Source organism: Theropithecus gelada, chromosome 14 (assembly GCF_003255815.1).
Source record: "Theropithecus gelada isolate Dixy chromosome 14, Tgel_1.0, whole genome shotgun sequence".
In the NCBI taxonomy this organism is placed as follows: domain Eukaryota; kingdom Metazoa; phylum Chordata; class Mammalia; order Primates; family Cercopithecidae; genus Theropithecus; species Theropithecus gelada.
In genome coordinates, this window is record NC_037682.1 from 20,275,633 (window position 1) to 20,291,572 (window position 15,940).

The 15,940-nt window shown below is 41.9% G+C and overlaps 1 long non-coding RNA gene across 1 annotated transcript; it reads right to left on the reverse strand.

Moving 5' to 3' along the window:
- Positions 1-5,215: 5,215 nt before the first annotated feature.
- LOC112606970 lies at positions 5,216-6,509 on the reverse strand. Its single transcript, XR_003115717.1, has 2 exons — positions 6,267-6,509; positions 5,216-5,991 (listed from the first exon to the last, which is right to left on the reverse strand). It is a non-coding gene; the product is annotated as an uncharacterized LOC112606970 (long non-coding RNA).
- Between the last annotated feature and the right edge of the window lie 9,431 nt (positions 6,510-15,940).

Below are 15,940 nucleotides of genomic sequence, written 5' to 3' on the forward strand. Positions count from 1 at the left end.
ATCAGTGCACACTGGTTGACTTTCAACTGCAGCATTTGCATCTCTTTGCCTGAGGGTTTTCTCCTAAACTGCAGAGAACCACTCTGCCTGTGTGCCCAGCACACCACAAGGGAGCAGCTGTTAATCACCGACACTCAGAAGTTGGTGTATAAATACCTCAGCTCCCTTCCCTGAGTGGGAGTGGGAAGACAGATCATTCTGACATATGTGCTCTACACCACCATTCCCAGGGTTCACCAGTGGAATTGAGCTCCAGTCTTCCACAGGAGTAGCAATCCTTGATTGGCCTTTCTCCCTTCCCAGCTTGTTCTCAATTCCCTGCCAATGGTTCCTGAACCTCCCAAATAAATTGCTTATGCTTGAATCCTTGCCTCTGGATATGGTCTGGGAGAATCCAAACTAAGATAGGGAAATCAAAAACAACTTCCAATTCCTTTTTTTTCTTTCCATCTACTGCTAATCTCACCTTTTGGTCATTCATTCTCACTGCCTCTAGCAGGACAATAGCAGCAGAATCAAGATAATCAGTGAACCTCGGTTCTATATGGTAGGAACCAAACGGAGTAATTTTAATAAACCAGATTGCCACCTGCTCTCCCCATCCTAATCCCTGGGATTGCTAATCATTAGTCTCCTTTTCTTTTCCAACTACTCCAATGCAGTGACCTCACTTTGCTTTCACATTTTCAAAAATAGCAAATAGAAAGGACACTGATCTGAGAGAATCTAGGGAGCTGCCAAATGGGACAGGCAGGGGAATGAAGGATTTTTTTCTGTCCCCTTCTTCGCTACACAGTTCAGCAAATGCCTGGAGACAGGAAGACCACAAACTATTAGCAGCCACATGAAATGCTATTTATTAAGCACTGCCTCTATGAGGAACTAAACCCTCTCATCAAAAGCCAGGGGCAAAGAGACCTGACTTGCCATATGCCATCTCTCTTAGGGAAGCACATTTGTTTACACAGTAGCATTTTATATGTCACAAATGACTCAGAATCATCACTTTCCATTTGCCCTGTTGATATGGACTGACTGTTGTGGGGAGGAGATGAAAAAAAAAAAAAAAAAAAAAAAGCAAAAGCTGCCCAAAGATCCTTTGGCTTAAGCAAAAAAAAAAGCTTGGTACAAATGAACCGTTGTCAATGTCCATCAGGCACTATGTAAACATGACCACCTCTTCTACATATGAGAAGGTAGCGGATGCATAGCCATGTTGCAGCAAGGATGCTGGAATCTGTACCCCTGGCATATCAAGGGGCACTGAGATCGGACACTGGCTGTGGAATCAGTTAGATCTGGGATCAAACTCCTGGCTAGCCATTTACTAGCTGGTGACTTTGGGGATGATATTATTTAGCTTCTTTGGGTCTTGGATGCCTCATGTACTTAGTGGAGAAAATAATATACTCACCCATGGCAGGGCTGAGATGAATAACAGTCAGTGACAAGCAGAGCAGGCATTGCATCACTATTAGTTCCCTCCTCTGTTCAGCCATTTGTAGCTGAGGGCAACCTGGCAAATCCACCCTGACTCATTAAAGGCCTGAGAAAAACCATTTCAGTGATTTTCAAGACAAGGGATCGTCACCAAGAAAACAAGGATGATGCCCATAATAAAGGTTCCTTCCCAGGCCCTTGGTGCCTCTTCCTAAGGTCCCTGTGCAGTAGGTGTGAGCTTCTTGAACATCTGTCTCATACTTCTGCATCTCTAGCACTAATTGCAGGGCCTGGCACACAGTAGGAAAGCAAGCTTGGTGCTTCGGAAATAGCACACACTTCTGAGTCAGACAAGCCTGAGTTCAAGGTTCAGTTCTGCCACTTGCCTTTGAGTAACTTACTTCCATGAGCCTTGGTATCCTTATCTGTAAAACAGCTAATGATGTCTACTTTGCAGTGTTGTATGAACTGAGATAAGAGATGCAGAGCCTAGTACAGTGCCTGGAACATTGTAGACACTCAAAACATGTTACCCTTTATTAAGAAATAATCAACTCATGGATAAGAAGAACTCAATTCAACGAACAACACACATCTCCACACACACAATAAAAACATGCCATATCACATTTTCCTTTATGCATATCAAGATGTAGCCCCAGCTATTTATTATAGTGCAAAGGTTTCTTCCCCTCTTTGTGCGGCATAATCATAGCAAGCTCTGATTTGTACTTGGGATGTACAGACTGAACAGATTACACGGTCCACCCCATCCCACCTCCCATCACCCCTCCATCCCAACACACATGTAAAGAAAATCTGGCTACAAATAAGGCCAAGGTAATCTCACAGCATCTCTCTCCAAATGTATATTAACACAAATGGAATTATCCTCTTTGCAGTGGAAAAACCAGACAGATGCCACCTTAATCAGTGATCAGATGTCATCGACAGCAATTGTCTTATTAACAGCACCAGTAATAAGACATATTGACATTATGTACTCCAATATGATGCATGGAGAAACTTCAAAACCCCAGTCTAATCATGAGAAAACACTGGACAAATCCAAACTGAGTAACAGTCTAAAAAATAACTGAGCAGTACTCTTAAAAAGTGTTAAGGTCACGAAAGACAAGGAAATAATGAGGAACCATCACAGATTGGAGAAGACATAAAAACTAAATGCTATGTGGAACCCTGAACTGGATCTGCATAAAGTTTGTAGTTCTTTTTTTTTTTTTTTGGTTAAACATCGAGGGTAGCCTCAATGGGGAAAAAGACTGACAAAAGTTCCAACCAAAAGGTTCATGGAAGACAGAAAGCTAATCCTTCTGAATTCGGCTGAACAATTGGGGATGAGGAAGATTTATGAAAAGATTAAAGTCTAAGCTCCATTTTTTTTCTTTTTCCTTTTTTAACCTGAGTACTGATAGTATTCTCTCTCTCTTATCCTTATCCCTTAAAATCCAACCTAGAGTGAGAGAATAAATTTGAGCCACTTCATCGTAATTTCACAGTGGCATAATAAGTTCCCGTATTTTCACCAGTTATCAATATAAACATCAGATGGCATAAAATTAGATGGCTCTTTAGAAATAATGTGTCACGTAAGTGTAACTGCCAAATTGAGGTGTAACCCAAGGTTTAATATTTTCTAAAAAGTGGGCCTCGTGCTCTTTAGAAGGAGCACAGCCCACCTGCCCAATTTCAGTTAAGTTTCACTTTTAAAGTTGCACAGGAGCCCAAGTAAGCCTTCACTTTGTATCTGAGCAGAATGAGGGCCCAGGAAGGGAAAGTTGCTTAGGCTCAGTCCATGTGGTGGTGAACAGAACCACTGCAGAATACCACACTACTTTCTCCCAGCTGCTATGATTTACTGAAGCCTTATTGTCCTGACCAAGAATGAGACCAGTTTACAACTATTACGCAGCAACAGCCACATGGGCCCCACCTAGACCTCTGAATCAGACTCCTTAATGCTGAAGCCTAAACATCTCTACCAGGAAAAGTGTTCTCTAAGACTCAAGTACAGAGCATGTGCTGAGACAAGATTCTTCAAGCTGGTATGTGTGTATGTGCGGGCACACACGTGCCTGTACAAATCTTAAGATGTCTAGGACGTGTCTGTAGAGTTGTTCTATGTCATTTCCATGTTCCTTCCTGGGTTCTCTGCCCTCCACCCCAAATGCTTTTCTTGCCCCCGTCCACTGTGTCTTTGCCCACATCTTGTGCTTCAGGCTCCACTCTATGTAGCATTTGACCTCCCGGCCTTTACCAGCCTTCCTGTTTCAATGTACCTGAGATGACAGGCAGCAGCTTTGGGGAAGCAGAATCCATTCATTCATTCATTCATTCATTCATTCATTCATTCATATGTCAGAGACTATTTGAGGTTCTGGAGATACAGTCATACAATATAGACAAGATGTTTATTTTCATGGAGCTTACATATTAATGGGAGGAGACAGTCAATAAACAAAGGAAGATACAAGAAAATAGCAGTAATGATGAGTGTTGTGGTGAAACTGAATTCAGGATGATGTGACAGGGAGTAACAGGAGGGTGCATGAGTTTGGGTGGTCAAGGGAGGGCTTATTTGAAGAGGTCACATTTAAGTTCAGCCCTAAACAAGAGAGGGCCAGCTCTGCAATACCTGGGTGAAGAGAGTTCCAGCAAAGGGAACAGTTAGTGCAAGGACCCTAAGGCAGGATAAAACTCGGCAGGTTGAAGAGAGAAAGATAGTATGTCCGGATTATAGTGAGTGAAGGGATAGAGAGTGGTACCAGATTGAATCCAGATCATGTAGGGCACAGTAATTAGTGGGGGAAGACAATAATTCTAGACACAAAAGTGATAGAATCTAACTTATATTTTAAACAAATATTTTGGCTGCTACTGTGTGGTGGAACATGGTAGACACTAAAAAAAAATGTTATATTTTATTAAGAAATAATGAACTCATGGATAAGAAGAACTCGATATATGAATGAATGGACTGGGATGGTGAAAATGGGTTAGAAGATTAGAAGCAGGGAGGTTAAATGAAAAGGATATTGCAGTTAACCAGGTAAAGGATGATGACGCCTGGGTTAGGGTGGTAGAGATAAGAACAGTGAATGGATTTAGGATATATTTTAGAAGAAAAGCAGATATAATTTGTTGATGGGTGACCTGTGGGGAATGAAAGAGGGAATCAAGATTGTTCCCAGGTTTTTGCCTTGAGCGCACTGATGATGGCACCATTAGTTGACATAAGGAGCCCTGGGAGAGGAGGAGATTGGGAGCAGGAAAGGAAGAGTTTGACAAACATGTTAATTTGAGATATTTATTAATGAACCTGTAGCCCCCATCTCATACTTTATATCTATTACTATACCAAGAACTATGAGATCCAAGACCTTGCCTTCCTTTTCAATTCCTTGTTAAGCAGGAACAAAGTGAAAGATAACTGAATAAAATATTCAGTTTTTTTGCAAAACACTTTTACGTTCAGAGGTTTGGTAGTAGAGCCATATCTTCCCAGGCAGGCATAAGTAGCCAATCAATCACGGTGTCATACCAAGCAACGGTCCAAGGGGCAAACTAATTAAAAATTTAATCCCACGATTTTCATCTTAATCTCTTTTTCCCATTAGCTTTGATCAATGCCCACAACACAATTTAACCAAACTTTTCATTTAGATAAATGACTGAGTGGGGTACCTATTGAGTCCGTTTGTTATGAACCAATGGATAACTAAAATGTATACGCTAATTACTAAAGACCACACACTAATTTTCATTTTATTAGCACAAAAGCTATGCTCCTGTTATCAAATGAAATGCGCTTTCTATGTTACACAACAGTAGTTGTTCAAACCAGTTTCTCTTGACTTCAGTAGCCAAATTGCAGCACGCTGTGTAGGTACACAGTGCATTTGAGAAACGTCTGCACATCCCAACCCTGCACTGTATCACAAGCAATAGAGAAAGCTGTACCAAATAAGAAGATTCCATGAACTTCTCAGCTACCTGGGACTTCTGCTGCACCCTGAAAAAAAAAATCAGGCTAGAAACTACATAAAACAACTAAACCAAACTGAATGCAGGGGCTGCTAAGAGGAAGAATGAACTTTGCAGCCTGTTCCAAATGCTAAGGTGAAGGAGGCCCTGGCTCTGCTCACTAGGTGTGCAGGTCAGGAGATATTCATTTCATGACCATCCTTTCCTATCTTCTGGGGTGAAATTTCTACTGCTTTCAAGTCTTCCAGCCCCTATTTGAATGCCAAAATTCTTAAGTTCCTTCAAGTAAAAGAGATCTTCATTTTAAAAATAAAAGTCAATGGCTCTGCTCTCCTGTAGCCTTTTCAGTCCCTGTAGCAGTGCTTTCTCACTTAGATTTTCACTGCCATTTCAATAAGGGGGTGAGAAGAGGGGAAGAACGGGGACTGTGATCAATGAAAACTATTCAGTAAAGACTCTTCATGCCAGACATGGCCTCAGAAACAGGAGGAAAGTTTACCAGACGGCAGGAGTAGGTGGTGGCTGGCCCCAGTGGAATGGGTAAACCTAAAAGGGGACGAAAAGGTTTTCAGGCTTCGGTGGCCCCCTCTACACACACATTTTGTGGCCATGAAGTCCTGGCTACTAAGCATCATTGTCTCCGTGTAACCACTGCACCTGCCACTTCCCTCAAAACATTAGTAACCGGGTTCCTGGGAGGATTTTCATCCCCAGTTTACTGGACATGCCTCCGAGCCACCTCGCCGCTCCGGCCCTCCCTCTCATTGGTCGCCTGAAGACCCCCCAACACGCGGGACGGCCCCTCCCCCCGCCCTCCTCACCGACTAGCCACGGCCAGCAGAACCTTGGAGCGGCTCTGTCAGGCTGCCCTGGAGCGGAAACAAGAAGAAGGAAGAGGAAGGCGCGAAGGAAGAAGACTCCCTCACATTCTTGGCTTCCAAGGGGCGCTGGGGTAACAGAGGGGGAAATGACGTAAGCTTCCATCCCGGAAGCGAAAATTGGGCACGGGTCCAGGAAGCCGCCATGTTGTGTGTGGCGGATGAGAATTTCAGCGCTCAGTATCTGAGTCCCGGCAGAGAGGCCCCCTAGAGAGAATAGATTAACCATCTCCCCCTCCTCTCCCTCATCCGCTCCATCCCTCCTCCCATCACCCTCTCCTTCTCCTTTCTGCCATTTACTAAATGAGTATTTATTGGGACCTTGCTGTGTTCTGTGCTTCAGAATCCAGTGAATAGGATGGACAAACATTTACATTTCCTAGCCGGAAACACTGAAGGATGAACTGTCAAGAGGCCTTTGAACCAGAGGGACTCTATCTTGAATAGGGGCTGCATAAAAGAAGGCTGAGACCTGCTGGGCTGCATTCCCAGGAGGTTAGGCATTCTAAGTCACAGGATGAGACAGGGAGGTCAGCACAAGATACAGGTCACAAAGACCCTGCTGGTAAAACAGGATACTTAAAGAAGCCAGCCAGAATCCACCAAAACCAAGATTGGCAATGAAAGTGAACTCTGGTCATCCCCACTGCTCATCATATGTTAATTATAATACATTAGCTTGCTGAAAGACTCTCCCACCAGCACGACGAGAGTTTACAAATGCCATGGCGATGTTAGGCATATAGTTACCCTATATGATCTAAAGGCGAGGGTGGAACCCTCAGTACTGGGAATTGCCACTCCTTTCCCCAGAACACTCTTGACTAATCCACCCCTTGTTTAGCATATAGTCAATAAATAACCATAAGTATACTCAGTTGAGCAGCCCATGCCGCTGTCCTGCCTATTGTGTAGCCATTCTTTTATTCCTTAACTGTCTTAATAAACTTGCTTTCACTTTACTCTGTAGACTTGCCCCAAATTCTTTCTTGCTTGAGGTCCAAGAATCCTCTCTTGGGGTCTGGATGGGGACCCCTTTTCAGTAACATAACCACTTAACGATAGTTGAGGGTTTCAAGCACCAGGCTGGTGAGCACAGAGTACATGGGCCTGCTTTTCTTGTCTTTGGTTACTTGGACTCAGGCCACAGCTGAAGAATACGGGAGGGAAGGAGGGAGGGAGAGAGAGAAATCATTGGGAAGTAGGTGGCAGTGTGGTGGTAGATTGAGTGTGTGAAATTTGCAGAGTTGGGGTGACTGCCAGGCTTCTGGACTGATAGCTGGGTGAATGTTGGGGCACCACATACTAAAAGGGAACCACAGGAGAAGCAGCTGATGTGTGGGAAGTTTGGTTTTAGATATATTAAGGCTTGGGCGTCTTCTAGTGGAGAAACTCAACAGGCCAATGGATGTGCCTGTTTTGGTTTTTTAGATGACAGGCCTGAGCTAGAAATCTGTACCTTAGATTCTTGTATGTCAATGGGGCTAGAGCAGGAGCTTAGAAGAGATTGCCTGGTGGAGAGAATACCCTTTGGGAAAGAGGCCTAGGACACAGTGTCAAGAGCTCTTCCACTAAAGAAAGAGAAGACGAGTAGGCAGCCCTAGAAGAGGAACCAGGGAAATATGGCATTGCAGGGAGCAAGGGAAGAGCACTTCAGGAAGAGTAGTTAATTAGGTCAGTTTTGATGAGAAATTAGTGAGATGACTGAACAGACTTTGTTGTTACCTGGAGCTGACTGCTTGGAATGGCTGGAGAAGGTCAGCTTATGGTGAGTTGAGGAATAAGTGAGGGTGATGGTGAGAAAATGGAGAGAAATGAACATAGGCAAATCTTCCAAGAAGTTGTCTATGAAGAAATGAGAATGATTCTGAAAGGAAAATGATGATTTTTAATTATTATTTTTTAAGATTGGAGAAACATAAGCTTGTGTTTTTGGGTTTTTGCTTTGTTTTATTGAGATGGAGTCTCACTCTGTTGCCCAGGCTGGAGTGCACTGGTGTAATCCTGGCTCACTGCAACCTCCGCTGCTGGGGTTCAAATGGTTCTCCTGCTTCAGCCTCCTGAGTAGCTGGGATTACAGGCACACACCACCATGCTCGGCTAATTTTTGTATTTTTAGTAGAGATGGGGTTTCACCATGTTCGCCAGGCTGGTCTCGAACTCCTGACCTCAGTTGCTCCCACCTCGGCCTCCCAAAGTGCTGGGATTACAGGCGTGAACCACCACACCCAGCCAAAGCTTGTTTAAATATTGATGGGAAGGAGCCAGGGATCTTTTACATTGATCAGTCCATGGACAAATTGAATAGTGGCCTTGACTGTTTCCTGGCATGAAGGGGTGGCCTGCCCCTCCACACCTGAGGGTGTTTCTCGTTAGGTGGAACGAGAGACTTGAGAAAAGAAATAAGACACAGAGACAAAGTACAGAGAAAGAAAAGCGGGGGCCCAGGGGACAGGCGCTCAGCTTACAGAGGACCCACGCCGGCACCGGTCTCTGAGTTCCCTTAGTATTTATTGATAATTATCTTTACCATCTTAAAGATAAGGGAGTGGCAGGACAATAGGATCATTGTAGGGAGGAAATCGGCAGTAAGACATATGAACAAAAACCTCTGTGACATGAATAAGTTTAAAGGAAAATGCTGTCCCTTGAGATGCATATGCAAACATCTCCATAAACCTTTTAGCATTATTTCAGCCTATCACATGGGGAGAAACCTTGGACAATACCTAGCTTTCCTAGGCAGAGGTCCCTGCGACCTTTGGCCCTGTACGTGTCCCTGGGTAGTTGAAATTAAGAGAATGGTGATGACTTTTAACCAGCATGCTGCCTTCAGGCACTTGTTTAACAAAGACACATCCTGCACAGCCCCAAATCCATTAAACCTTGAGTCACCGCAGCACATGTCTCTTGCAAGGACAAGGTTGGGGGTAGGGTCACAGATGAACAGCATCTCAAATACAGGACAAAATGGAGTCTCTTATGTCTACTTCTTTCTATATAGACACAGTAACAGGCTGACCTCTCTTTCTTTTCCCCACACTGGCAAATGATAGTAAAGACCGTTGAGGAAAGAGTGCCTCTTTCTAATTCACACAACATGGCCAGAGCAGCCATGGATGAAAGTTTGGTGCTGGAAGGTGAAGTATGTCCTGTCTTGCAGTGTATATTCTGCCTGGGAAAGGGAGGTGAGATCATTGAAGGAAGGGGATGAAGTGCCTGAGAGGTTTGAGATCTGTGGAGGAGGCGTGCGTAGTTGTAGGGATTGCAGGGATGGCAGAGCAAGCAGATTTTAGCCATGTAGATCCCTAGACAGTGACTCTACAGTAACCTTAAAATGTCTGAAATAGGAAAATAGCCTTCTTTTTTTTTTTTTTTTTTGACAGAGTCTTGCTCTGTTGCCCACGGTGGAGTGCAGTGGCACCATCTCAGCTCACTGCAACCTCTGCCTCCAGGGTTCAAGCAATTCTCATGCCTCATCCTCCAAAGTGTCTGGGATTACAGGCATGTGCCACCACACCCAGCTAATTTTTTTATTTTTAGTAGAGAAACGGGGTTTTGCCATGTTGGCCAGGCTGGTCTCAAACTCCTGACCTCAAGTGATCCACCCACCTCGGCCTCCCAAAGTGTTGGGATTACAGGTGTGAGCCACCGCGCCCAGCCCAGCCTCCTTTACAGTAGGAGTCAGGAGACAGCAGATGACCAGAGACTGCAGCCAGTGCCGTGTATTGGTTTTGGTACCCACACTCAGCTCTCAGTTTTCCATGTCCTGTTATTACCCTACTTATCCTACTTTAAAATGTCTTTTTGTCATTGAGAATCTGATAAGTTCTATCTTAATATACATTTTCATTCCTTGTAGTTTTACAGATCTCTCAGTGAATTCTAGTGTTGAACAGTACACAGCTGAGCTTACTCAAGACCAAGAGGCTAAGTGGTTTCTTGGCCCACCTAAGACCTACAGATTGAGGCCTAGAATCTGCATTTTGTGGCGGTGCAAAATGCTGCCATTATTATTTTATAAGAAGTGACTTTTCTATGAACCAAGTACTTATGACAATCTCAATAACCAAAACAATGTTGTATGTTTAAAGAGGCAGTTTCAGCAGGACTTGCCTTGGTCTAGGCATACACTGGGGTTCCCAAATGGCTATATACAGGCCGAGCACCGCTCTGCCTTCCCCAGAAATGCCACTGCAGAAGCTGTATTTTAATAAGCATTCTCCAGGTACTTTGGTTGCACTATAAAATTTGGAAATGATTGGTGTAGACTGGCAGTGATATATAATGGATTGAGACAGATGCATCCCCAGAGGTAAAGTCCTCACTAGCTCAAATCACTGAGAAATGATACCCCTGAAGTCTGTATAGGGAATCAACGAAATCATCAATGTTCACATTATCTCATTTTCTTGAGGCATTTCTAGAAAACTGAACTAGCTTTTTGCCCCTCTATTTTTAGTGTCTTGGCAGGCAGATTGAGATGATTTAAACCTTGCTGATCATCTTGTCTCTTACTGCAAACTTGCTTTCCATTTTGAAGAGCAGTGGGATGTTAACCCTATTTCATAGGGAAATGTCTTTTGTGAAAGTGGAACCAGAGGCCAGCTTTAAAAATGCATCAGAGCCTCTGCTTCCAGGAAAATGGAGTAAATGTACTTTCCCTTCTTCCTCCCACAAAGTGCAACTAAAACCCCTGGGCATTATATATAAAACAAACATAAGAAGACTTTGAAAGGTGGAATGACTAGGAACCTTATGATCTAAGGAGCATCATGCTGGCAAATTTTCTGGGTTTTCCTTTCGCCGCACATATTCCAAACCTAGAGCTGAGGAAGCCTGTGACCCAGAAATGCTAAGGGCATCAGACAAAAAAAAAAAAAAAGTCCCAACAAAGCCACTTTTCTTAAGATAAAGGACAAAAATGGGGCAACTTAGCAAGACAGAAGGCTTTTGGACAATAACTGCTTGACTCCAGCCAAAGACCACCAACAAAACAAACAAAAATGTGCTCCCCCTATATCTGCTGATATCTATCTAAATGTTTGTAGAGGAAATATTTAAGACAGTTATAAGTGGGAGAAGGTAAAGGGATATACAGAATGGTAAAAATTTCTCCACTGCATTCAAATTGGTAAAATGATGACCCCAGTAGAATGTGATATTATGTATATATTAAGTGAAATACCTAGAGCAACCACTAAAAAGAATATACAGAGAGACACTCAAAACCACTGTAGATAAATAAAAATGAGATTCAAAAAAAAGTTAAAATAACTCACAGGAAGGTAAGAAAAAGAAAACAGAAACGAGAATAGAAAATACAAAATGGTAGACTTAAATCTCAACGTATCAATAATTACATTAAATGTAAATGGTTTAAATACACCAATTAAAACACATAGATTGGCAGAGTAGATGAAAAAGATGACCTAGTTACATGCCACCTGTAAGAAATTTTCACTTCAAATTTAACTATATAGGCAGATTGAAAGTGAAAGGATGGAAAAAATATTTCATGCAAACAATCAAAGTGGGAGTAGTTATATTAGCATCAGATAAAGTAAATTTCAGGGCACAGAAAATTACCAGAGATAGAGAGCAATGTGACAAAATGATAAAAGTGTCAATCCATCAAGAAGAAATAGCAATCCTAAATGTGTACACACCAAATAACAGCTGTAAAACATGTGAAGCAAAAAATGGATACGTTAAAATGAGACTGGACAAATACACACCCCTCTCTCAATAATTAATGGGACAACTAGACAGAAAATCAGCAAAGATATAGAAAAATTCAGCAACACTATCAATCAAAATGATCTAATCAGCATTCATAGAATGCTCCACCTGACAACAGAAGGTACATTCTTTTTAAGTGCCCTTATTTAGGAACATACTCCAAAAATAGACCACATTCTGAGCTATGAAACAGACCTTAACACATTTGAAAGAGTTAAAATCATACCAAGTGTGTTCTCTGACCACAATGGAATCAAATTAGAGAACGGCAACAGAAAGATGACAGTAAATTCCCCCAAACATGTGGAAACTAAGCAACACATTTCTAAATATTGCATGGGTCAAAGTGGAAGTCTCAAGGGAAACAAAAGAATATGCTGTACTAGATGAAAATGAAAATAAATGTATCAAAATTTGTAGAAGAGAGCTAAGCAATGCTGAAGGAAATTTATAGCACTAAATGCATAGCATACATTAGAAAAAAGGAAAACTCTCATCAACAATCTTAGTTCCCAACTAAAGAACCTAGAAAAAGAGCAAAGTAAACCCATAACAAGCTGAAAGAAAGAAATAATAAAGAACAAAGTCAATGAAATAGAAAGCAATAAAACTATTAAAGCAACTAAAAATAAGAGCTGGTATTTTGAAAATATTTTTTAAAGGATGAAACTCTAGCAAGACAGACAAAAAAGAAGACTATTAGGTAATATTCTAATATCACCAGTATTAGGAATGAAACAAGGATATTACTACAGGTTCTCCAGAATAAGCAAGATAATAAAGGAATACAGTTGACCCTCTTAAGGAGAATGAAGGCACACACTCTCAAGTCAGGCTGCCTGGTTAAAATCCTGGCTCTTGTGCTCACCAGAGTGAGCTTTAGTTATCTCATCTATCTCGTCACAATAGCAAAGACATGGAATCAACCCAAATGCCCACTGATGGTAGACTGGATAAAGAAAATGTGCCACATAATGCACCATGGAATACTATGCAGCCATAAAAAGGAGTTAGATCATGTCCTTTACTGTGACATGGATGAAGCTGGAAGCCATCATCCTCAGCAAACTAACGCAGGAACAGAAAACCAAATACTCCATGTTCTCACTTATAAGTGGGAGCTGAGCAATGATAACACATGGACACAGGGAGGGGAACACCACACACTGGGGCCTGTTGGGGGAGGGTGGAGCTGCAGGGAAAGCATTAGGAAAAATAGCTAATGCATTCTGGGCTTAATACCTAGGTGATGGGTTGATATGTGCAGCAACCCACCATGGCACACATTTACCTGTGTAACACACCTGCACATCCTGCACAGGTACCTTGGAACATAAAAAATTTAAAAAGAATTAAAAACAAATACATAAATAAAATGGGGATTTTAATAATAACTTTTAAAATAATATCTTTGGGGTAATTTTGAGAAATAAATTGGTGAATACATTTAAAGCACTTAAAAGAGCTCCTGACTATAAGTGTTAGCTGTTGTCATTATCATTTTACCATTAATCTTTCAGGAAGCTGGAACTGAGGACATGTGAAAAAAATCTCTGCTCCCAAAATAAGTGTGACGTAAGATCAACCTTGGCCCTGTTGAGTGTATTATAGAGGGGAATGGATAAGCCAACTGTGGCATATCCATACCCTGGAATACTACTCAGTGGTAAAAAGGAATGAACTGTTGATGTGCCCACCAACATGAATGGATCTCCAAATAATTATGCTGAGTGCAAGAAACCACATGAAAACAAGAGTGTACCCTGTATGATTCCAGTCATCTACAATTCTGCAAAACTCAGACTAATCCACAGTGACAGAAATCAGATCAGTGATCACCTAGGAATGGGAAATAGGGAAGGGCAGGATGGAGAAATTACAACATGACATGTTGTAATGAGGTAACATTTGGGAATGATGGATACGTTCGTTATCTGGATTATGATAATGGTTTCACGAGTGTATACACATGTCAAAACTTATTAGATTGTATGTTTTAAAATGTTCAGCTTATTGTAGGTCACTTAAATAAAGGTTAAAAGAAATCTTTATCAAATCTTAACCTTTGCCATGTGTATTTATTTCAGATTCCCCCCTTGCAAACACACATCATTTATCCCAAATCTATTTCCCCCCATTTCCTATCTATAAGCACTAGGAAATTGAATTTGGTGCTCATGATTCCCATGCATAATTTTCTATATTACTATAGAAGTCTTTATAAACATTATATAACATAGTTTTGTATTACTTAATATTTTGCATAAATGAAGTATCTATCATTCTGTAATTTGCTTTCTTTGTTCAACATATTTATGAATAAATTATATAATTTTAACAAAAATTGAGGCAGGTATTATTACCATTTTACAGATGGAGAAACTGAGGTTCACCCTGATTAGGTGAACCATTTCTTGCCAAAGGTGAGTGATGAAGCCAGGGTTGAGCCAGGTCTGAGTGGGTCAAAGCCAGAGCTTTAAACAGTGACCACAGGTACTTTGGGGGAGATTTGCCTCAAGGGCTCCCTTGTTTGTGCTTCCTGGGACTGTCGTGAGCAGCACCCTTCCAGGCAATTTGCTCTTCTAGACTGCCCTGGTTTGTCTGGCTACCTGGCATTCAGGTTGGGTCAGGCATTGCCTTGCCATATCCAGCTATCCTTTGCCAGGATCAAAGCATAGTACCTTTGCCCTGCCTTGCTCCTTCTATTAATACTTCTCCCTGGCCTAACTAAGGCCTGCCTTTTTGTGTCTAGATAGAGCTTCTTAACCTCTTTCATGTCAGGGATACCTTTGGCAGGGAAGCCTAGGGGCACCTTGGAATAAAACTTTTTAAATGTTGAAGACACATATGATTACAGCTATACTGAAATACAAAATATTTTAAAATTATGATTGAATAATATATATGCTCCTTTTTTTTTCTTTTGAGATGGAGTCTCCCTCTGTCACCCAAGCTGGAGTGCAGTGGTGCGATCTCGGCTCACTGCAACCTCTGCCTCCTGGGTTCAAGCGATTCTCCTGCTTTAGCCTCCTGAGTAGCTGTGATTACAGGTTCCCATCACCATGCCTGGCTAATTTTTGTATTTTTAGTAGAGACAGGGTTTCACCATGTTGACTAGACTGGTCTCGAACTCCTGACCTCAAGTGATCCGCCCACTTCAGCATCCCAAAATGCTGGGATTACAAGTGTGAACCACCACATCCGGCTGATATATGCTTCTTTATTTATGCTTTTATGTTATAAGGTCTAAGAGTGGATCTAATAACCAATTTTGCTGTACAGATGAACCTGACCTTGATTTCAATATATCTGTAACAACTATAATATATGAAAATGTCGGTGATTTCTACTGATGACAATGAGGACTGATAACATTACTTGGTTTGTTGCCTGCTTTCCAAACCAAAGTGCTACATTTCGGTTAGAAGTTAGCAAACATAGATATATTTTTCCTCATTCAAGTTCACAGACCCCCTGAATTCCCTTCACAAACATGTTAGGGGTCCGTGGACCCCTGGATAAAAGTCACTGGACTAGCACCTTCCCAGAGAACCAGAATTAGAGGGGCTTGGAAGCAGCTGGTTTTGGGTGCAGACAGAAAGCTGGTCCCAGGGCTCCGTGTTTTATGTTAACGACAATCATCTCTCTATTTGCCTGATTAAGAGCTGCTGTGGAGCCTCATGCACTATTTGACTTAGCCAGGAACTTCAAAAGCAGACACCTGACAAGAATAACTCTTCACTCTTAGATTTAGGGCAGAGCATGATATCAAAGTCCTGAGCAAAGCTTTGCAAATGTTCAGTTTTCAGTGATGTGGTATAATTCTGCAGGGCATTTGTTACAGACACATTTTTTTCCAAAAAAATTGTTTTATG